Source organism: Schistocerca nitens, chromosome 3, assembly GCF_023898315.1.
Source record: "Schistocerca nitens isolate TAMUIC-IGC-003100 chromosome 3, iqSchNite1.1, whole genome shotgun sequence".
NCBI classification, from domain to species: domain Eukaryota; kingdom Metazoa; phylum Arthropoda; class Insecta; order Orthoptera; family Acrididae; genus Schistocerca; species Schistocerca nitens.
Genome location: NC_064616.1, coordinates 791,750,230 through 791,775,109, shown reverse-complemented (window position 1 = coordinate 791,775,109; position 24,880 = coordinate 791,750,230).

Sequence of the window (24,880 nt, the reverse complement as noted above, 5' to 3'; positions counted from 1 at the left end):
GAATGGTCAAAAAATGGCTCTAAGAACTATGCCACCAAACTGCTTAGGTCATCTGTCCCCTAGATCTAGAACTAGTTCAACCTACCTAACCTAACACACATCCATGCCCTGGAAAGGATTCGAACTGACGGCGCAAGGAGCCGCGCGGTCCGCGATAAGACGCCGTTGAGCCCACGGCTAACCCGCGCCGGCAAGCTGTTAATATCATCTGGTGTTGCTCAAAAGTAATTCACTTCTGGTGAATGATTTTCTGCGCAGTTCATATTTGATGTTACGGATGAGGAAGGACGCTTAATTCATTTCCCCTTGTCTTTTTTCCTGATGTTAGATTCGCAATCTGAGCGTACGTACTTTCCATAACCACATTTTAGATCCAAGTCATAGTCACAAATATGCGAATACAACACATTGGCTTATACTTAAGGTATTTCGTTCCCCACGAAGTGGTGGCAGACGATGCTGTGGCGTCTTCGAAGCGCGAGTTTCTCCAGTGCTAGCTATATAAGCACATCAGCTGAGCGGACATGCATAGTATGTTGGAAGCACTTCGTCGCCTTGACTGTTATGCTGTGAAGCAGACTTTAAAGCTGAGCGGATCAGCATAAGGAAAGGGCGAGGGGTCTCGTTCGTTTTGTTTACGACTGTACATATACCACTAAGACGGATGGCATAAGCACACGCACCATATATACTCCTCGCAACACTAGATACTTCCCGCGAGGTTGGGCGGCCATCCACTGCAGTCGATGGTCACAAGTCATCTGCCCCCACACACACACTGGTCTGATGCGTGACCAGAGTACCTCCTGCGGACCGAAGTCACTTTCGGAACTGTTGTACAACGGCTGGTTCGGTTTCCCTCGGCACAAAGGCGTTACTGTTTCTGACCCCAACCTCCTTGCTTTCTACACTTATCTCCAGACGCTGGGATTACAAGAACATACGTATTTTCACATGGTTTACCAGAATATCATACCATTTACGTGATACTTCTCGACATCAAGCATCCACAACGCACGCACAGACACAGACACACAGAAAACAGAGCAAAAATACTGCAATTGTAGAATATGTTGTTGCAGGTGACCGGATGATATCGAGTACAGTGCTACGCTATGCCACCTGACCAGAAAAATAGTGCACATGCAGTAGGTGTTGGCAGCTGTACTACATTTAGAAGCAGTTTTAGAACACGGAAAGGGAAGTGATGTCATGATCGCATGGGTAAAAGTGACATAAAATCGATAGAATTATGAAAAAGTGGCGGATAATACGAATAAATTGAGGGAAAATACACTGAAATGCAGGAAACTTGAGGAAGTACTTGCGTGTCTTCTGGTTGGCGCAGAACAATTCTTGTACATGGAAACGAGTATGTGACCGCAAAAGGAAAACGAGAAAACGTTGACTTGAGCGAGGAGCCAGGGAAACAGCTTTTTGTTTTTTCGTAGAGCCACCGTTCTACTGTGTGTCTGTTGAGGTAACAGTAATACACACGAGTCGGCTGCTGTCTTTGATGCTTTCCTGGAAAAACAGAGAACCATCTACCTCTAAACTTACTTGCATCTGCGTTAAAGGATGACAGAGAGTGGATGGAGTGATCGATTGAGATGGAGTTGTAACGAGGGACGAATTTATGGTAGACTGATGCATTCGAGAGACAGAGGGAGATGTTGCTGCAGGTCATTTGACCTTTTTTTTTCGTTGTTCTGTCAGGATGCATCAGTTGTGTGACATAGCCTTAATTCAACTCTTATAAAATCGCTTGTTCTGTGTGTGTCCTAGAGCACTGTCTACTTGCGATCGTTAATAGGAAACCTCTCGGTCATCACAGGACTTCCATCTCATGTGTGATGAAACGTGAGCATGATGTTTCGACACATTCCTCTAAACGAACAAAGATTTATGCGACGTACTCCAGTCCCCTGTCCCATCTTGGGTATAAAACTGAGACTTCAGTTCCACAACTAAGGTGATTCTAAGTTACCGACAGGTGGTTGTGAGGCTCTGTAATCCCCGTGTATACATCTAATGTTCGGTTTACCTAGTTATTGGTGGCATGACATGTAATTTCACTTGTCAAACGCCGCTGCTATGCGTTTGTCAATTTCCTTGTAAGGGATATTCTCCGTTACTAAAGATTATTTTATATAGCAGTGATGCGAGCATATTATAATTTCTGAACCGTAATCGGATGTGAACAGTGAATGCTGTACTCTTCGGGACAGCTATATTGTGCATATATCACACAGAATCGGTGTTTCACGGAAGCAGTTTTTTCATTTTACAGTTTGTCACCATAGTTTATCGTACAGAAATCTGCAAAAAGGATGTATGTCATGCGCTGGAAATATATTTCTTACATTGTAATATTAACAGCGTTGCACTCCACACGACTAATAGGTCGGAAACTGAAGCGATCTAACATTATATACTGTTTTAAGTGCAGAACCGTGTAGCCTTAGGAGTGCATGTCTTTATGTTCTCTCTTACTAATACCTTCTTGGTACTGATCCCAGACACTAGAACAATACTTCAGAATTGATACTACATCTACATGGTTACTCCGCAATTCAAACATAAGTGCCTGGATGAGGGTTCATCGAACCATTTTCATACTACTTCTCTACCATTCCACTCTCGAGTGGCGCGTGGGAAAAAGAAACATCTAAATCTTTCCGTTCGAGCTCTGATTTCTCTTATTTTATTATGATGATCATTTCTCCTTACGTAGGTGGGTGTCAACAAAAAATTTTCGCATTCAGAAGAGAAAGTTGGTGACTGAAATTTCGTAAACAGATCTCGCCGCAAAGAAAACCGCCTTTGTTACAGTGACTGCCACCCCAACTCTCGTATCATATCAGTGACACATTCACCCCTATTGCGCGATAACACGAAACGAGCTGCCTTTCTTTCCACTTTTTCGATGTCCTCCATCAATCCTACTTAGTAAGGATCCCGTACCGCGCAGTAGTATTCCAGCAGATGACGGACAAGTGTAATGTAGGCTTTCTCTTTAGTGGGATTGTCGCATCTTCTGAGTGTTCTGCTAACAAAGCGCAGTCTTTGTTTCGCCTTCCTCACAATATTATTTATGTGGTCTTTCCAATTTAAGTTGCTCGTAATTGTAATTCCTAGGTATTTAGCCGAATTGACAGCCCTTAGTTTTGAGCGATTTGTCGTATACCCAAAATGTATTGGATTTCTTTTAGTACCCATGTGGATAACCTCTCACTTTTCTTTGTTTAGTGCTAAGTGCCACTTTTCGCACCATACAGAAATTCTCTCTAGATCATTTTGTAATTGGAATTGATCGTCTGATGATTTTACTAGACGGTAAATTACAGCGTCATCTGCAAACAATCTAAGGGGGCTGCTCAGATTATCACTTACATCATTTATGTAAATCAGGAACAGCAGAGGGCTTATGACACTACATTGCGGAACGCCAGATATCACTTCTGTTCTATTCGATGATTTACCGTCTATCACTACGAACTTCGACCTCTCTGAGAGGAAATCCCGAATCCAGTCACACAACTGAGACGATACTCCATATGCACGCAATTTGATTAATAGTCACTTGTGAGGAACGGTATCAAAAGCCTTCTGGAAATCTAGGAATATGGAATCGATCTGAGATCCCTTGTCGTCAGCACTCATTACTTCATGCGAATAAAGAACTACCTGTGTTGCACAAGAACGATATTTTCTGAATCCGTGTTGGTTACGTACCAATAAGTTATTTTCTTCAAGGTGATTCATAACATTCGAGTACAGTATATGCTCCAAAATCCTACTGCAAATTGAGGTCAGTGATATGGGTCTGTAATTCAATGGGTTACTCCTATTTCCTTTTTTGAATATTGGTGTGACCTGTGCTACTTTCCAGTCTTTAGCAACAGGCCTTTCGTCAATTGAGCGGTTGTGTATGATTGATAAGAAAGGCGCTATTGTGTCTGCGTACTCTGAAAGGAACCTGATTGGTATACCATCTGAACCGGAAGACTTGCCTTTCTTAAGTGATTTCAGTTGTTTCGCATCACCTAAGATATCTACTTTTATGTCACTCGTGCTAACAGCTGTTCTGGTTTCGAATTCGTCTTTTTTCATGAAGGAATTACGGAAAACTGTATTTAGTAACTCCGCTTTAGTGGCACCATCATCGGTAACATTTCCATCGCTATCGCGCAGTGACGGTATTGACTGCTTTTTTGCCGGCCGAAGTGGCCGTGCGGTTAAAGGCGCTGCAGCCTGGAACCGCAAGACCGCTACGGTCGCAGGTTCGAATCCTGCCTCGGGCATGGATGTTTGTGATGTCCTTAGGTTAGTTAGGTTTAAGTAGTTCTAAGTTCTAGGGGACTAATGACCTCAGCAGTTGAGTCCCATAGTGCTCAGAGCCATTTGAACCATTTGACTGCTTTTTGCCACTGGTGTACTTTACATATGACCAGAATCTCCTTGGGTTTTCTACCATATTTTGAGACAATAGTTCATTGTGGAAACTATTAAAAGCATCTCGCATTGACGTTCGCACTAAATTTCGAGCTTCCATGAAACTTAGCCAGTCTTGGGGATTTTGTGTTCCTCTGAGTTTGGCATGCTTTTTTCGTTGCTTCTGCAACAGTGTTCTGACGTGTTTTGTGTACCATGGTGGATCAGTCCCATCTCTTATTAACTTATGCGGTATGAATCTATCTATTGCTGTCGATACTGAATCTTTGAATTCGAGCTATATCTGGTCTACACTTACATTATTAGCTTGGAAGGAATGGAGACTCTCTCTTAGGAAGGCATCAAGCGAATTTTTATCTGCTGTTTTAAACAGATATATTTTGCGTTTATTTTTAGTGGTTTTGGTTGATATGTTTTGCCCTTGTGTTCACTAATCCCTGTATCCGTCATGACGCTCTCTATTAGATCAGGATTATTTGTGGCTAACACGTCAACTGTGTTTTCGCAACCATTTACAATTCATGTGGGCTCATGAAATAATTGTTCAAAGTAATTCTCAGAGAAAGCAGTTAGTACAATTTCGGAAGATGTTTTCTGTCTACCACCGGCTTTAAACCTGTATTTTCGCCAACAAATCGAGGGTAGATTGAAGTCTCCACCAATTATAACTGTATGAGTGGGGTACTTATTTGCAATGAGATTCAAGTTTTCTTTGAAGCGTTCAGTTACTATATCATCTCAGTCGGGGGGGGGGGGGGGGGGGGGGGAGTCGGTAGAAGGAGCCAATTATCATTTTGGTACGGCTGTTGAGTATAACCTCTACCCATAGTAATTCGCAGGAACTATGTATTTCAACTTCACTACAAGATAAACTGCTACCTACAGACACAGACACACCCCACCTTCCTTTTTCAATCAATCCTTTCTGAAAACGGTTTGCGCCTCTGTAAAAATTTCAGCAGAATTTATCTCCGGCTTTAGCCAGCTTTCTGTTCCTATAACGATTTCAGCTTCAGGACTTTCTATCAGCGCTTGAAGCTCTGGCACTTTTCCAACACAGCTACGAAAATTTACAAATACAATACCGACTGTTGCTTGGTCGACTCGCGTCGTTTCTTTGCCCTCTACCCTTTGAGACTGGAGCCCTTTTTGATCTTTCCCGAAACTGTCTAACCTAAAAAACCGCCCAGTCCACGCCACACAGCGACTGCTACCCGTGTAGCCGCCTCCTGTGTGTAGTGGACACCTGACCTATTTAGCGGAACCCGAAACCTCACCACCCTATGGCGCAAGTCGAGGAATCTGCAGCCTCCACGGTCGCAGAACCGTCTGAGCCGTTGATTCAGACCCTCCACTCGGCTCTGTACCAAAGGTCCGCAATCGGTCCTGTCGACGATGCTCCTGATGGCGAGCTCTGCCTTCATCTCGCTAGCAAGACTGGCAGTCTGCACCAACTCGGATAACCGCCGGAAAAAAGAGAGAATCTCTTTCGATCCATAGCGACACACATCATTAGCGCCGACATGAGCCACCAGCCGCAGTTGGCTGCGCCCTGTACCCTTCATGGCGATCGAGCGAGGTGGCGCAGTGGTTAGCACACAGGACTCGCATTCGGGAGGACGACGGTTCAATCCCGCGTCCGGCCATCCTGATTTAGGTTTTCCGTGATTTCCCTAAATCGCTCCTGGCAAATGCTGGGATGGTCCCTCTGAAAGGGCACGGCCGACTTCCTTCCCCGTCCTTCGCCAGTCACTACTCGTTATGGACTGTGGTATCGTGTTGAAGCTGCATGGGCAGCTGTACCTGCACACGCCATCCAAGCTCTGTTTGACTCAATGTCCAGGCGTACCAAGGCCATTATTACGGCCAGAGGTGGTTTGTTCTGGGTACTGATTTCTCAGGATCTGTGCACCCAAATTGCGTGAAAATGTAATCACATGTCAGTTCTAGTATAATATATTTTTCCAATGAATACCCGTTTATCATCTGCATTTCTTCTTGGTGTAGCAATTTTAATGGCCAGTAGTGTAGCTCTCTCCGACTTCTGCTCAGTTCCGACTTAAATTGAAACAATCACATGCACAAAGCTGCAGGTATGGCAGGGCAAAGTCTGAGGAGCAGTTGCAAGATGCATAGGGACTATCTAAAAACACGTTGGAATTTTACTGTAGCAGATAGGTTTGAAAAAGACGACTCGTTTCGAGATATGAGTGTGCCACGAATATGATGCACTAGTGGCTATAATCATTAAAACACTTCTACAAAGGATCCAACGCAGATATTCAGTTGAATGGAAAGAATTGATTCCAAACAGCACAGCATTTCTACCGCCGGCCGCGGTGGTCTCGCGGTTCTAGGCGCGCAGTCCGGAACCGTGGGACTACTACGGTCGCAGGTTCGAATCCTGCATCGGGCGTGGATGTGTGTGATGTCCTTAGGTTAGTTAGGTTTAAGTAGTTCTAAGTTCTAGGGGACTGATAACCACAGCAGTTGAGTCCCATAGTGCTCAGAGCCATTTGAACCATTTGAAGCATTTCTACCGCAAACCGTAACACTAGAGATCTGAAGAGTCTGTGTACATTTCTTACGACCTCAATCAGCATACCATCTATTGTATGTGATCATTGTCAATCAACGATCACCTATAACCCGGTAGATAATTCGCAGAACCTCTGATGTGGCATTGAGACAGCATAAAGGAGTTGCAAATACCGGCTTCATACCACATTCCTTAGCCGAATCACTTTCTACATTCGGTGATTTTACGACGAGCTTACACCGTCTGTTAATATACACTCCGGCGATCGCCACCTGCATTCAGAGTCGTGGTATTTGTGTGGAAAAACCACTTCACTCAGAGGTAATGCCATACCACGGTTTATAAGTCTTGCATAGTTTTTAACATGGATATCGTTAGCGATACTTGTGAGCACCTGTAGAACAAAAACCGATTGTGACAGTAACATAATCATTGAGATCGTGTTTTTTAACATTGAGAGGCTTGCAAGATGGTTACGTTTCTCTTTCTAAGACACAGTGGTACCACTCGCAAGAAAAAAAAGGGTTCAAATGGCTCTGAGCACTATGAGACTTAACTTCTTAGGTTATCAGTCCCCTAGAACTTAGAACTGCTTAAACCTTACTAACCTAAGGACATCACACACATCCATGCCCGAGGAAGGATTCGAACCTGCGACCGTAGCGGTCGCGCGGTTCCAGACGCAAAAAAACCTTATGAGACATGTCTACCCTTCGATGATTTTCGCTCTGTATTATTTCATAACGCCAGAATTCATTTATTGCCGAAGTATTATACTTAGTAGTAGGGGATGCGCCATAGATTCACCTTGAGCATCAGGCTTATAAACTATTTGTGTGTGTGTTCCGACAAGTGCAAGGAAAGTGGATATGTCCTGTCGTAAGAGAAGGTATGGGTTTGACGTAGAATACTGCGATAGCCACAAATGGAATGAAAGATTTCTTTACCTGGAAAATTACCTCAAGTCATAAGAATGGTACAGATGTTTCTATTTACACAGCCACAGTCGTCAGAAGTAGATAATGGTTCAAATGGCTCTGAGTACTATGGGACTTAACTGCTGAGGTCATCAGTCCCCTAGAACTTAGAACTACTTAAACCTAACTAACCTAAGGACATCACTCACATCCATGCCCGAGGCATGATTCGAACCTGCGACCGTAGCGGTCGCACGGTTCCAGACTGAAGCGCCTAGAACCGCTCGGCCACCCCGGCCGACTCAGAAGGGGATATTTCCGATACTTCGCTCGTTGTCGAATGTCGTCCGATTGAGGCTTCGATCATAATATTTAATTGTAAGTACAGTGACCAAATATATGTGTGGTCGGTTTCCTAGGACAATTCTGTCAGGGGGCGTGGCGAGCGGCGGCGGTGTCCTGTCGCGGGTACAATTCACGTTTCTAGCTGACGGCAGGAGCCATTCGAATGAAAAGGCCGGTTGGGGTAAAGGAATATAGCTGACCTAAGCGTGTCGCCCTCTACACCGCAGAATAGGGAACTAAAACTCAGCATGTGTTGGACAGCCTTCGCGATCGCGTGTGTTCTTCGTAGAAATTTTAGAAGATGCAATATGGATGTGTGTTCGAGCTGGAGCATTATTCCCTGCCATCAAATTGTCCGGTTAATTGCTTCTGCACATTTCTGTCTTTATTTGGTTGAGAGAAGATCGATTGTGGTGTGTGTTGTGTGCATCTAGCAGTTGAAAGACGGGTGGAAGACACGTTTTCTGGTTCTCTAGGAATGAGAAGCATCTTAGTCGACTTTATAAATTATAGGAATGATTTGGAATCTATTACATCACCAACATCGGTATTCGCGAGTGGAATTTTCAGTTTACTTTAATTTTTCGATCTTTCATGTAAAGGTCTTTGCAGACGAGATAAGTTTATCGTTCTCAGTGGTTTACAGCACGATCCACCTTGCTGCACCTAACTCAAGTTTCGGCTTTCTAAAGAAATTATTTCTAGTCTACATCTTGTGCAAGTGATACTTCTATGCACGCGATTTTGCTATGTGCTTCGTATCGAGAAGTATCGCTTAAATGGTATGCTGTTCTGGTAAACCACGTGAAAATACATATGTTCTTGTAATTCCAGAGTCTGGAGATGGGTGTAGAAAGCAAGCAAGCAAGCAGGTCAGAGTCAGAAACAGTAACGCCTTCGTGCTGAGAGAAACCAACACAGCCTTTGTACAACAGTTCGGAAAGTGACCTCAGTCCACAGAGAGTGCTCTGACACGCGTCGGGCCAGTGTGTGTGCGAGGGCAGATGACTTGTGACCGTCGGCTGCATTAGATGACCGGCCGACCTCACGGGACATATCTAGTGTTGCGAGAAGTATGTACGGTGCATGTGCTTATGCTATCTGTCTTTGTGGTATATGTACAAGTGTCTGGTGGTTGATAGCTATATGCAGGATTCAGAAGTGGTGCTTTTTAATGGCGCTGGATACAAATTGTGTGTTTGCTACATCGACTGGTATGTGATGATATAGCCGGGTTAGAGATCGGCTTCATGCGGAAATGTTCAAGCTTTCCTCGACAATAGCAGAGCAGTGTAATTGAGGAAGTGTCTTTCTGTATTTCACGATCTGTAAACCATTTTTACAGGGTTTAACTCAGTGCAATACGGCGATTTGTACAAAATTTTTGCCACTGAAAATCTCGTAAGGAGAAAAAAATGACGGACAGTAATCCTACATCCGCTGCATCGATGATTTGGCAGCTAAATTCAGTAAGATCCAGTCAGAATGCCCCAGTCATTCACAAAGCATCCTTTGTGCTTGGGCATAGGAGGCTCAGCAGACTGTTTCGAACAAGATGATGGCAAGGTATCTACGGAAAGTTCTGGGAGTAACGTGATGTCTTCTTTGTTCAAGTGTTGAAAGGCAAGTTGAAGCAGACCATCCATCTCTGGCGTGATGCTGTCCCTCGTCCGCCATTGTGGCATTAGCATGTCCCCAGACCAGCAGCAGTAGGACACCGGAAGTTCCAGCTATTTTCCTCTTGTGTAGGACAGTACTTTGAATTCTGTTTGCGTAATTGTTCTGATTTTCCCGTCTGTGCTTAGACAGTGCTTTCTTTCCAAACAACAAGAATGCTTTCTTGATTAACGGTGTTTTCGCAAGCATGCACAAACGTGATGAACGCTTCTAGCAGTGAGAACAGGAGCGAAACGTTTACGGTTTCTAAGACGTATGTTGAAAGTAGGACATTACGTTTTCTGGGAAGGGTAACATGTGATGGACGGGGTGCATCGTTAGCAACATCAGGAAGAATGCTTTCAGTGTTGTTCTGGGATATTTTCGTAAACAGATCCTGTTAGGACAAGAATTTCCATTCAGACAAGCTGAGACATTACAAAAGCTCCTACAACAGAAGCGACCACTAACTATTTCTGTGGCACTTCATGATTTCTGGGAAGGGACTGATAGGTGATGGATAGGCTGTCCCGTTACGATCGCTAGGAAGAATGCATTCTGTGTTATTCTGCGATATTTTCGTAAACAGTTTCTGAAAGCATTACATAAGATTTCTATAGCGCGTCCAGAGGGAGACTTGGCTGTTACTTGCATAGACATGAGACGTCAGTGTAACACTGACAACCTTTTAGCTGCACCTGTAAAGGTCGATAGTTAGGCAAACATTTCGCTTGGCAATGAGGTCGGTGCTGGGCCAACAGGCACATAGGTGATGCATCAGCCATAGTGGTAGGGTAAACACGTGCGTTCCCAGAGGCATTGCGTATGTGGGACATTGTGGACTGGTGTGCACCCCGACAGATCTGAGCATCATTCCGCCTTGGAGCTCTATAGGGAACAGTTCGCTGATATGTTGCGGTCGAATTTCTTAACTATAGTTCGAAAGCGTTTTTATGTGTAATGAGTGTTCATGCATTGCATTATTTCCGCTGTTTAAGCGTTGTGAGCGTGTATACAGAGTGTTATACATGCATTACTTTGCCAGTTTTATGCATAGTGAACTTGTCTGTACATCAGTATACAGCATTAATTTGAGAACATGTCTGTAGGCTATGCAATGCATTATTTGTACAGTTTACAATTAATGAGTGTGTTTGCAGAGGGTTCCGCTTGCATTATTTTTACAATTTACGAGTTGTTTGCGTGTCTGCACATCAGTGTTCTTTCATTATTTCGGTAATTTACTAGTAGTTTGCAGGTATGTAGGCTATTTATTGTGACCCCAAGCACATCAGGGCTAGTGTTTCATGTCAGCATAATAAATAAACTACGTGAAATCCAACCCTAATTAAATTGTTTCTACTTCTCACTGAAAATAAATAATGTACACTAGTTCCTCTCCAGCAGTTGGACACAGACTGAGTCTTTTTCCCGCCATATTTTCCCCAGATCACCATCTTGGATTATGTCACGGGAGGGATAACAGCTCCCTCTGGTGGCAGTACTGTGTACTAGGTCAGTTGGGCTCTGGTCCTCATGGTGAACACACTGAATGGAGCTACTGTCTATGACCCCTCAAATTGTTTAAATAAACAATGCATGAAAAATAAAGACTTATGTCCATCCTATCCAGCAGCCCAGCAAAACTGAGTCCTTTTCCCATCAATTCCAAGGAAGAGGTGGAGGTTGAATGACTTAGGTTAGTGGAGGTAGCCCAACTGACCTATTTTCCTTCCATTTTTACTGCCAAAATTTTTCCGCCATTTTATTGGGGAGAGTTGGGGAGGGGTTGGAGGAGAGGTAGCTAGTTTAGTGGAGGTAGCCCAAGTGACCTTTTTCCCACCAAAATTTGAAGTTTTCGCCATTGTCTTGGGGAGAGAAGGAGAAGGATGGGGGATGGGGAGGGGTAGGGGAACAACAAGTTAGGGACCTGTCAATGAAAAGGGTAGATTATATGCAGGGGGTCATTAACTGTCAATCAAAGGAGAACAGTAACTTTTCCCCTGAGTGCATACTTGCCCCTGGTGTAGGGAACCCGCACTAACAAATTGTCCTGATGGTGGTGTTCCCTACTACTCAGCATGAGCAGCCACCCCGAGCACCTGGTCAGCAGTTGGGGGCCAACACACCCTGCCAACGATATCAATGGTTATCCATTGTCTATGTTGTTCATAAAGTAGAGTTCGTGAATGCCTTCCTCAGTTGTTGGATCTCCACCTCACTGGCAGCAATCCACAGCCCACTACCTACCATTCTTGTACCTCCAACGACTTGTGTCAGATTTCTGTTGAGATTGAAGATGGATGACATCTGATGTCCAACGAGAGGTCATCCTACACTCTACTGCACATAAATGCCATGTTTTAAGAATTCCTTTGGGGTCTGTTTGTTTTTCTCCTATCCTTTCTCACCTTGCCTTGTCTTGGGTGTATATTTGTACTGGTAGTCAGCAGGCAGTATGTATATGGAAGGGGCAGCTAATGAAGGATCAGCACAAAGTGCAGTACAACAGTTAACTAATTAAATAGCACAATTACTTACAAGGATAGGTAATTAAGGGGAAGAAACGGGAGCAGTGGAGCAAACTATGTTGTGGCATATTTTGCTAGTGTGGGTTGCCTACATCAGGGGCAGGTATGCACCCATGTGCAAACCTATTCTTCTCCTTTGATTGACAGGTCAATAACCTTTTGTTCTCCTTTGTTTGACAGGTTATTAACTATTGCTCTGCTAAAAGGATCGTTCCTTTTGATTGACAGGTCCTTAACCTATTGTTCCCCCACCCCATTCCCACTCCCCTCCCCCCTCAGGAAACCTCCAAGCCACCCCTCCCCCTAGCTGCTGTAGGTACACTTTCAGGTCTGAGTTATTGGAATAGCCCCTCTCACTTTTATCAATTTGATTGACTAATTAATTAAATTGATCAATTAATTAATCTCTACCACTGTCGTAAACCCGCTCCTCTCCCACCCTCCCTCCCAAAAACTGAAGGTAAAAAGACTCAGCTGATCGGTCATTTAGAGGGAATTCTATTTCAGTGTATGGAATATTGCTTAAACAATTTAGACAATGTATAGAATATTGTTTAATTATTTATGGCAGTGTATGGAATATGGTTTATTTATTTAGTTAAAGAGTTTGTCTGGAAATCGATTGCAGTGTATAGAATAATGTTTAAACAATTTAGGCAATGTGTGGAATATTGTTTATTTAAATAATTTATGGGATTCAAGGCAATGTATGGAATATAGTTTATTTATTTATTTAAATAATTTTTCAGGAAATCGATTCTGATCCCCCCTCCCCACTACCCCATCCCCACCTCACCCCCTACCCACTCTCTCCTCCCCCCTCCTCTACAGGGAAATGGCAGCTCTGCAGTGGAGACGAAGTATCTCACGAAAGGAAATTCAAGGGTATATTTTTATTTATAAAAAAACAGTTTGCGGTTGTTATATTTCTCTTGCTCATCATTCTATGCTGCTTGGAAAGATGCTGGTCTTGTAAGAAGTAATTAAATCTACCGCCTTTCTTTTTATTCCAACTGCGCAAGGAATACTGTCAGGAAACACGCATCACACGTTATTACACAGTTAAAAATCTTTCGATCGCGAAACATGCTCCATCCGCCGTCCTCTCCCCTCTGGATGGCACAGAACACCACCGAACACGCACGCAGGAGTCAGGATGCACCGGCGGCACCCGCAAAATGATGACGCGGTCGTCAGCTGCTGAACCACACGCAGATGTCAGTTTGGGTCCCGCAAACATCAGGCGGCAGCAACCCTTTCATACTTGACACCTTTCCGCTGACTAAGAAATCATTGTGAGTGCTATATATACTATACTACGTCCATTCGGAGTTATTTTTCACGGGCCGAGGAGATAGGTGGAAAAACTGCAAAACTGTTGTAGCCTAAGCACATTTTTAACTTCCTGTTGCTAAGTACTGTACCCGTTTAACACTTTGGAGCAGGAAGAGGATCCACACTAGACGGATCTGTTGTTGCAGCTGGCAAAACTGAGTTTGTTACGAAGAGTGCCATGTTGTGTAGAAACCTCATATAGGCCTGAATGCAAAGAATGCTTTATTCCAAGTGCGCAATAGACTTCTGTTTGTCCCCTTCAGTGCACCAGCTGTACATAACTGAATAATCACTATGAATCCGTCGTCATTCAGTTATTAAACTTCAAGTGTGTGCAGGATGTTTGTCAATAAGGTATTGCCATAGTTCTCAGGAGTGATAGTGAGTGTATTGTGCAAAGTATGGTCAAGCCTTAGTTATCACTATCAAAGGGGGACAGTGACTGCGCAACTCTGCTTGTTCGGCAATAGAGCTGCAACCACACATTAGAAAAAATATCTAGAGCTCTTACTTCCTCAATATGTTACGACAATTAACCTTGAGGACTACGGATTCACCGAGAACAGGGAATGTTACTGCTTACAGCGTGTTTGAGCGGCTGAGATCAAGAAATGTGGGTAGTGTGCTCTCGGATATTTATATGAAACTGATTAAGAGGTGTCGCCACGTGAAAGCTTTCAATTACTACATATTCCCTATACAATTTGTAGCATTACTATGTGATCCATATTTTACTTGCCACCTGATGCCTTTCAAAGTATGAGCCCCACTTTAAGCACTATGACTCGAATGCGCGATGACACACTGATGGACCGACATCAGTGTCCCTCATGTCACTTTAGTTTAAGCTTTACAGTAACGTGATTCTCTGTTTCTCTGAGTCATATCGCGGTTAATTTGTTAATATAGTGTTTCATTCCTTCAACTGAACTCAAAGTACCGAAGAGGAAGTGTTCACTCCAAGAAAAGTATTCAGACGAATGGTTCTTCATAAAACGAGGGAGGGGTGAATATGAAGCAGAATGTGTAATTTGTGAGTGTTCTATTGTTTGGGGAAGGGAAAGGGCAGATATTAAGGATCATTTAGCTGACGTAAAGCACAGTCTGGAAGCACTTAAAGAAATGGGCAGAATTGAATTAAATTCATTCAAACATGGGCAGTTAATAACAGCAGCGAAGTTAACAATGTGCTGTCGTACTGTTAAACATCATCGCGTCTCTAAAATCGGTGAACTGTACTTTCACACTAAACTCCAAACTGTTGAATGTTTCCGAAGCTGTAAGAGAGAGTGACGTTGGACATAACATAATCAACAGAAATTGTGAAATAATTGTTAGCGCCCGACACTGTCAAACAAATACACAGTGATCTTTCAAAGTTCCGTTTTTTTTATATACGTATATAGCTGCAGCTGTTCGCAACTAAAAGCAGCATTTGGTCCAATATTTTTAAGCTGAAGAGAAGTAGCCCGCTTTGCCCCGATTTCTCCTTCCCAAATTACATCCATTTTAAGTCAATTTGAGAGTAATTTTCAGGTTTGTCAGACAGAAATTGTGGCAGCCCTAGATGCATAGAAAGCTGAACGTAGAGTTTTCATGAAATGGAGGCGAGATTTACGTACATTTAATCGTACATTCGGTTTTGTCGAACAGAAAAAATCCCACAACCAGCAGGACACAGGCTGTGCTGACAGACTGGCACAGACTTGTTCAGCGCATCAGCGTGGTCAGACCGGCACCGACCTGTCCAGTGCACTCAGACCAGCATCCACCTGCTGGTGAGGTGAAATGCTGCGTTCCTATTGGCTCCCTGAGGGAAGTGATGGGTGGAGGGGGTGGAAGGTATATAAAGGCCACTTCAACCCCAGTCGCCCTCATTCTGTCGTCAGCCACCATTGTGTGAGGTCGATCATTTTGCTCTCGTTCTTGGGCATCAGTTTGCTCCTTTTTTGCATGCATGTTGACGATTTAGTTGAAAAACATGAGACGTTCAGCAGCAGCATCAAGGACTGTCAGTAGTGCCAGTGGTGGCAAACACTAGAGACTGTGAAAGGGTCCTGTAGTCCTCTTTCATTATCATTTTATTTGCTTTCCAGTGATACAGAACTCTGTGGCATGTGTGAGTGAATGAATGCTATACAGTGGTTTAGTCTGTCGCAGAGAATCAGCGGTAGACGTATAGAATGGCCAACCCTTGTAGTTTTCAGGTACGCAAAGAGGTTTGCTCCCTAGTGTGAAAGTTACCGGTTTTTAGTTGGTGGCGGAAGCCTCATCTCTGGGATTTCCTGGCCACAGGGTCGCATGGGAGACATTGGGTGTGTGAGATGGTCAGCGTACTTCCAGCCAAAGTCTCTTCGAAGAAGGGTGAGTTCACTTAGCTGCATGGAGCGTTGTCTCATAGCAAGACGGGAGCATTTGACTTTCTGTCTCGAGTTTCATCTTATAAAGATTGATTTGCTGGGTTGCAGCAAGGAATGCAAGGCTTTTGCAGACTTCCAGTTTGAATCCTAATGCAGACTTGACTTTGATCCGTAAGTAGATTGTTTTTGTATGTTCTGGATCACTAGCTCAATTTTATAAAAAATAAAAAAATTACTCATTAACACTCACAATTTTTTATTTTTTATGAAATCGGTCTAATTATACAGAACATACAAAAACATTCTACTATCTCTTTTACCTTAATAATCAATAATTATAACATATAATAGTAATAATAAAATATAATATTATATTACAATATTAAATAATATAATTATAATTATAATAAAAAATTACGAATTTTACATACATTTCCCATAGGAGAGTGTAATAAAATAAATAAAATGAATTACTTAACAAAGGTAAATTATATTAAAAATTTTATATTGTTAACATAAGTAAATTAATTACAATGCATTGGTTAAACAAAGGTAAATTATATCAAAAATAAAATGGACAACAAAAATGTACAACATTAAGAAAATAAATAAATAAAATATATTAGTTAACAAAAGTAAATAATTAAAATGTATTAGGTAACAAAAGTAAATAATTAAAATAAATTAGTTAAAAAAAGAAAGTTATTTTTAAAAATTGGTTTTTATTTTTTATATTTTCCTTAAAATGTTTCAGAAATGTATATAAACATGAAGTTAACAATTTTATAAATTTTTTAAGCTTTCAATCATTTATATAAAAGCAAATATTTATATTCAATAATTAATAATTACAAATTTTCAGTAAGTAATCTATGTTGTGCATCATATGTAAGATTCTTTTTACCATACATGATTACATAAGCAAGTGTATCATTTGGAATTTTATCATTAAAAAATGCACAAAGATTCATATTTATTTTTTTGTAGTTATAACACTTTTTCTACATCTCATATCAATTACATAAATTGGATAATTATTTATAAAAATAAATAGACTAATATCAATATCTGATATAATAAAGTAATTATTTTAAAATATTAAAATGCATCATATGCTTTAAGAAAATTATTGGTGGATTAATATTCCACATTTCTTGAGGAAATAGTCCATTTTTACTATTTTTTTTATATAGTCTGTAGTTTAAGATGATCAAATATTGATGAATCAACTGATTGTTTTTTCGATTTGTCTGAAATACAACAAAAATAAAATATGGCATATCAAATTCTAAAGAATTATAGTAATTTGTAATATCTAGTTCAAAATTATTTTTATTAGATAAACCAGCTATTTTTTCTGTTTGAAGTTCATAAAAAGAAATAGGAATTTTAGGATTTTTTTAAATATTTTGACTTTGTCCAATTTCATAATTTGGTTCATATTTAACAATTGGTATACGAATTTCCATAGATTCTATAATAGTGTTACCTCCTTTAGGTAATGTATATTTTATTTCAACACCAGCATCATTTTTATCAAACCTATGTAAAACTTCACCTCCAGAACTTGAACTATGTGTAAAAACAGTAGTTAAGTTTCCGTTATACATAATTTCTTTATAATTTTTAAAAATCCACCAAGTAATAATAATGAATAAAGTACTTCATTTGTTTTACTATTTATCTTTCCTGTATTAATAATATGTCCTTCTAAACTTATTTTGTCAATAACAGTAGAAGTTAAATGTAGTAAAGCTGATGATGAAATAAAAGGATGTACAATGCTAGATAATATGTCATTTCCATTTTTATTGTTATAAATTCAATCAATTTAGTTACATAATTATCAAATAATTTTTATTTGATTTTCCATCATAAGTAGGATAATCTGTACCATCATTTCCAATAATACTAAAATTCATATAGAATTGTGCATGATTTCGATATTTCCAACCACCAGCAATATTTATTTCGACTTCTGTATCTTTATTAGGAAAATTTTAATTATTTAGTTTTTTCATTAACAGGAAATGAACAAAACTGATAACTTTCAATTTTATTCATTATTGTTTTAGCAATCATTTATTTATGATTGTTTTAGCAATTATTTATTTATTAAGGACAAAATTTATTAAGATATTTCTAAAACAACTGTTACAGTATTACCCATAATGTCAAATAAATTATCATTTTCATCAGTTATAATAACTTCTAAATCTTGAATTGTATTAAAAATAGGAACATTTGTTGGATATTTTGGTCCATAAATTGTTGGTCTGCGAAATTCTGTATCATGTTTAAATGAAGCAATAATATTAGTTTCTCTGTGAAAATGATCATTATGTTTTAGAGGCATTCCACCAGCAAGATTAAAATTTTTATTTATAAATTCAAAAGGAAGTTTTTTAGGAACATCTTTAGCTACAGCTTTTTCATTAGGTAAAACAACTTGATTTTTTAACCAAGTAAATTTCCAATTCTAACTAGTATGTTGTTGTTGTTGTTGTGATCTTAAGTCCTGAGACTTGTTTGATGCAACTCTCCATGCTACTCTATCCTGTGCAAGCTGCTTCATCTCCCAGTACCTACTGCAGCCTACATCCTTCTGAATCTGTTTGGTGTATTCATCTATCTACGACTTTTACCCTCCACCCTGCCCTCCAATACTAAACTGGTGATCCCTTGATGCCTCAGAACATGTCCCACCAACCGACCCCTTCTTCTGGCCAAGTTGTGACACAAACTCCTATTCTCCCCAATTCTATTCAATACCTCCTCATTAGTTACGTGATCTACCCATGTAATATTCACCATTCTTCTGTAGCACCACATTTCGAAAGCTTCCATCCTCTTCTTGTCCAAACTATTTATCGTCCATGTTTCACTTCCATACATAGCTACACTCCATACAAATACTTTCAGAAACGACTACCTGACACTTAAATCTATACTTGATGTTAACAAATTTCTCTTCTTCAGAAACGCTTTCCTTGCCATTGCCAGTCTACATTTTATATCCTCTCATCAGTTATTTTGCTCCCTAAATAGCAAAACGCCTTTATTACTTTAAGTGTCTCATTTCCTAATCTAATTCTGGCAGCATCACCCAATTTAATTAGACTACATCCAATTATCCTCGTTTTGCTTTTGTTGATGTTCATCTTATATCCTTCTTTCAATACACTGTCCATTCTCTTCAGCTGCTCACTGTCTCACTCCCTTCCTATCCACTGCTTCCCTTTCATGACCCTCAACTCTTATAACTGCTATCTGGTTTCTGTACAAATTGTAAAAAGCCTTTCGCTCCCTGTATTTTTTTACCCCTGCCACCTTCAGAATTTGAAAGAGAGTATTCCAGTCAACATTGTCAAAACTTTCTCTAAGTCTACAAATGCTAGAAACGTAGGTTTGCCTTTTCTTAATCTAGCTTCTTCTAAGATAAGCCATAGGGTCAGTATTGGCTCACGTGTTCCAACATTTCTACCGAATCCAAACTGATCTTCCCCGAGGTTGGCTTCTACCAGTTTTTCCATTTGTCTGTAAAGAATTCACTTTAGTATTTTGCAGCTGTGACTTATTAAACTGATACCAGAATGAGATTTTCACTCTGCAGCGGAGTGTGCGCTGAAATTAAACTTCCTGGCAGATTAAAACTGTGTGCTGGACTGAGACTCGAACTCGGGACCTTTGCATTACGCAGGCAAGTGCTCTACCAACTGAGCTACCCGAGCTTGGGTAGCTCAGTTGGTAGAGCACTTGCCTGCGAAAGGCAAAGGTCCTGAGTTCAAGGCTCGGTCCGGTACACAGTCTTAATCTGCCAGGAAATTTCTTATTAAGCTGGTAGTTCGGTAATTTTCACATCTGTCAACACCTACTTTCTTTGGGATTGGAATTATTATATTCTTCTTTCCGTCTGAAGGTATTTCACCTGTCTCATACATTTTGCTCACCAGATGGTAGAGATTTCTCAGGAGAGATCTCGCAAGGGTGTCAGTAGTTCTAATGGAATGTTGTCTACTCTGGGGGCCTTCTTTCGAATTAGGCCTTTCAGTGCTATGTCAAATTCTTCACGCAGTATCATATCTCCCATTTCGTATTCATCTACATCCTCTTCCATTTCCATAATACTGTCCTCAAGAACATCGCCCTTGTATACTCCTTCCACCTTTCTGCTTTCCCTTCTTTGCTTAGAACTGGGTTTCCATCTGAGCTCTTAATATTCATGCAAGTGTTTCTCTTTTCTCCAAAGGTATCTTTAATTTTCCTGTAGGCAGTATCTATCTTACCCCTAGTGAGATATGACTCTACATCCTTACATTTGCCCTCTAGCCATCCATGCTTAGACCTTTTGCACATCCTGTTGATCTCATTTTTAAGACGTTTGTATTCCCTTTTGCCTGCTTCATTTACTGCGTTTTTATATTTTCTCCTTTCATCAATTTAATTCAATATTTCTTCTGTTACCCAAGGATTTCTACTAGCCCTCGTCTTTATACTTACTTGATCCTCTGCTGCCTTCACTATTTCATCCCTCAGAGCTACCCATTCTTCTTCTACTGTATTTCTTCCCCCCATTCCTGTCAATTGTTCCCTTATGCTCTCCCTGAAACTCTGTACACCCTCTGGTTTAGTCCGTTTATCCAGGTGCCGTCTCCTTAAATTTCCACCTTTTTGCAGTTTCTTCAGTTTTAATCTACAGTTCATAACCAATTGATTGTGGTCAGGTCCACATCTGCCCCTAGAAAGTCTTACTATTTAAAACCTGGTTCCTAAATCTCTGTCTTACCATTATATAATCTATCTGAAACCTATTCTGTATATCCATACATACTTTTACATCACTTTCAATTACAATTCTATTTAAGACTTCATCTGCTTTAATATGTATACTAGGTTTTTGTGAATATATAATATTTTTAAATTTTTGAAAATATATTGTCCTACAGGACTTTCTATTGCTTCTCCATCACAATAAAGTTTAGTTTTTTTTACTTGTAATATTTGGTGTTAAAAAAGTTGAATGAAAACCAACTAATGAAACATTAGTATAATTATCACATATTGGAACAGTTAATCTTTTTTCAAATTTACAAGATTTATCACTAATTTGAAAAAGACAGCTCATTTATTAGTGAAAAAGACATAAACAGGTATAAACATCATTAATGAATGAATAATATAAATAAATAAGAATACAGAAGAAAATGAAAAACATAAATAATAAAGGAATAAAATAGATTGGGACACTAAAGTTAGAATTCCAGAAAGTGATTTAAAGAAACAAACATGGTAAACTATTACCAAATTCTATATGATGTGCAATAACTAGATCAAGTGATGGTGGAAATACAACATTAATGTTTGATAATTGTATTTTACCTCCAGGTTGGTTAAATTGGAAATAAAATTAAACATTATATATTTATTCAAAAACTTTAGAACAACCAAAGGATCAACAATTCATAAAACAATCCAAAAAATTGAAACTAAAATAAATTAAAAAATTGTTAGTTTCATTGAAAACAATAAAGATATTATACCTTTAGAAGAATGTGCAAATAATTCAGTTGTTGTATTTGATGATTTTATTTTAGAAAATCAAGATATTGTTAGAGATTATTTTACTAGAGGTAGACATGAAAATGTAGATTGCATTTATTTAGCACAATCTTATTCAAAAATACCAACACAGTTAGTTAGAGATAATTAAGATTTTTTAAATATATTCAGGCAAGATGATACAAATTTAAATCATATTTATCACAAAATTGTTGATGGAGATTTAAATTTTAATAATTTTAAAGAATTATGTAGTAAATATTGGAATGATTTTGGTTTTGTAACAATAGATATGTCTAGAAAATAATATGAAGGTAAATACGGAATTCAACATTTCTTAACAACATAAACATAAAATATGAATATAAAAATGAAAAAATAACATAAATATTAAAATGTAAAAGTAAAACATAAATGTTAAAAACAATTATGTTTTCCTTCCTCAAAAAATGTTTGCAAAGTATGATAAAAAACTTTGGAAAAAGCAACCAAGAACAGAATACGAAAAACATAAAAATGAACATCAACTTGTTATTGATGCTATTGAAAAATTAAAACATGGCATTGAAGGTTTAGGTGATAATGTTTTAAGAGCAATTGAAGAAAATAGAGAAACTGAAAAACAAATGATTCCATATCGTCAAATATAGAAGATTTTGGAGATTTATCAGCAATTAAACCATTTACAGATTGGTCTGATGATGATATTTCTGTAAAATATGATTATATATAAAGTGAATCAGAAAATAATGATATATTAAATGAATATGAAGAAGAAAATAAAATAAAAATAAAAATGAGAATAAAAATATAAATGAAATTAAAAGTAAAAATATAAATGAAACTATAAAGATAAATGTTAGTGAAAGAATGTTAAAAATTTTAAACATAGTGAAGATAAAGTATTTGGCTTAAAACCTGTTGGTATATTTAAATATGTTGGTAATTTACCTGTAGAATTTATTGGAAATATTTTAAAAATTAGTGATAAAACATAAGAAGGTACAGATGGATTGATGAAACTCTTAACTGAAAATCAAAAATACTATGGAAGATTTAGATAAAAATTTTAATGCTGTTGATTTATCAAAATATGCAGATATGTTATTTAATTCATGAGCATTATCTTCTGATAATAATCCAAATAAAATAATATCAAGTAGAGGTGATAAATTTAATTGTTAATTTTTTCCAAAAAAAATCACACTATAGATTCTTCAGATTCTAGTTCTACAGAACGAAAAGGCCAAGTCTTAGTTAAAAAATATACAGATAAAGCAATTGAATATGTTTGGATGAATGATATTAGAAAATTAATTGATTGATTAGCACTTATTCGTGGGGAAGAACTATCTGGAAGAAAGAATTATCAAAATGAAAAATTTAGTATTGCACAAATCTTAACTAATATGTTTAGTGCTTTTATAATTGATAATCCAAAAGGAATTCCATATGAAATTAGATTTTCAAATAATCTTCCACATACATTTTGAAAAAGTGTTAATATGAAAAAAAATTAGTAAATATATAATTAACAAATTATCATTTGAAATGCATCTTCCAGGTTATAATTATTTGGTCTAGGTTAAAAATTAGATGAAAGATCAAATAAAGCTGATAAAGGTATAAATCCTTTACATAAAGCCTGCAAACACTTGTTATTGCTTATAGAGATAATAAAGATTTACAAAAAAGACATGAAGCTGATAACGAATTGCAATAACTGCAAATGAAAGAATGTATGATGCTTCATTTGGTGAAAAAGTAGCAGCAACAGCAATTAGAGGAATAATTTATGGAAAAGGAAAATTAGGTATGGGAATTAATGTTGATGAAAATCGTTGGGATTACAAATTTTTAAACTATATAAAAAATCGTTATTAAATTTCTTATTATATAAATGAATAACTTCACAATTGATTATACTTTGCTAGCTAGTGGAAAAACTAAACAAAAATCAATTAAATTAACATCCAATAAAGAACAATTAAATGTAATTGAACCATTTTTAACAGATGTTCAAAAAAGAAAAAAGGAAAGAAAGTAGGTGGAAATTTACTTGTTACATTAGCTTTTCATGTTATTAAAAAAATTATTGAATATTTAACAAAAAAGAAAGATAGTAAAGGACTAAGATAACATGAAGGTGGATTTTTACCATTATTATTAGCTGCATTACCATATTTAGCAACAATTGCTTCATTAGCTGGAGGATCTGCAGAAATTGCAATTGCAGTATTAAATAAAAAGAAAAAATGATAAAGAATTAGAAGAACAAAAGAAATGGAAAAGAGAGAAGGTAATTGAATAAAGAAAACAATAAAATTTCAAAAAATAATTAATAAATATCCTAATGCATTAAGTAATTTTGATACAGAAAAATTAACTAAACAATTAAAATGAAAAACTTTCGTGCTGTATACATAATTCATGAATTAATAAACACACTATTAAAAATTGAATGTGGTATAGTGAATTTAGATACATCTGATAATTCTGGTACCCATTGCATTTGTTATTTTAACAATAAAAATAAAATACTTGTTTTTGATTCATTTGGTGGTAATATATAAAAACTATTGGTTAATTATTTAGGAAAACATGAATTATTTTACAATACAGAAAGAATACAAAATTTTGCTGAAGTAATATAAGGTCATTTATGTTTCTTTGTATTAAATTGCTTAGTGAAAATTATAATTTTAATGATATTTTAGATTTAATAAATGGACATTTTTTGAAATAAGAAACATTTCACTAAACAAAACGAACAAGTACGTAATAGATCTACATTCAAATTAGAAAAATTTGACAAAGTTCAAAATACTATTAAACAATTTGAAAAAACTGAAAATATGGAAAAATTTATTAAACAAATACAGTAATAAATAGATCCGAATATAAATAATGCAATTAAACAATTTCAAAAAGAATGTAATGCTATTTTTATAGTAACCAAAAGATGCATTGTAATTGATCCAATCATTTTAAAAGATGTAGTTAACAAACAATTCTTAGAAACAGAATATGTTAAAAACCAGGATACACAAACATTCTAACACATTATAATAACTATGTTAATGAAGAACATTATATCAACTTTCTTTTAGATTTTAGCAAAGAAATGGTATTATGGATGGTATTATGCAACATTATAAAAAAAGAAATAAAGGACACAAAAAG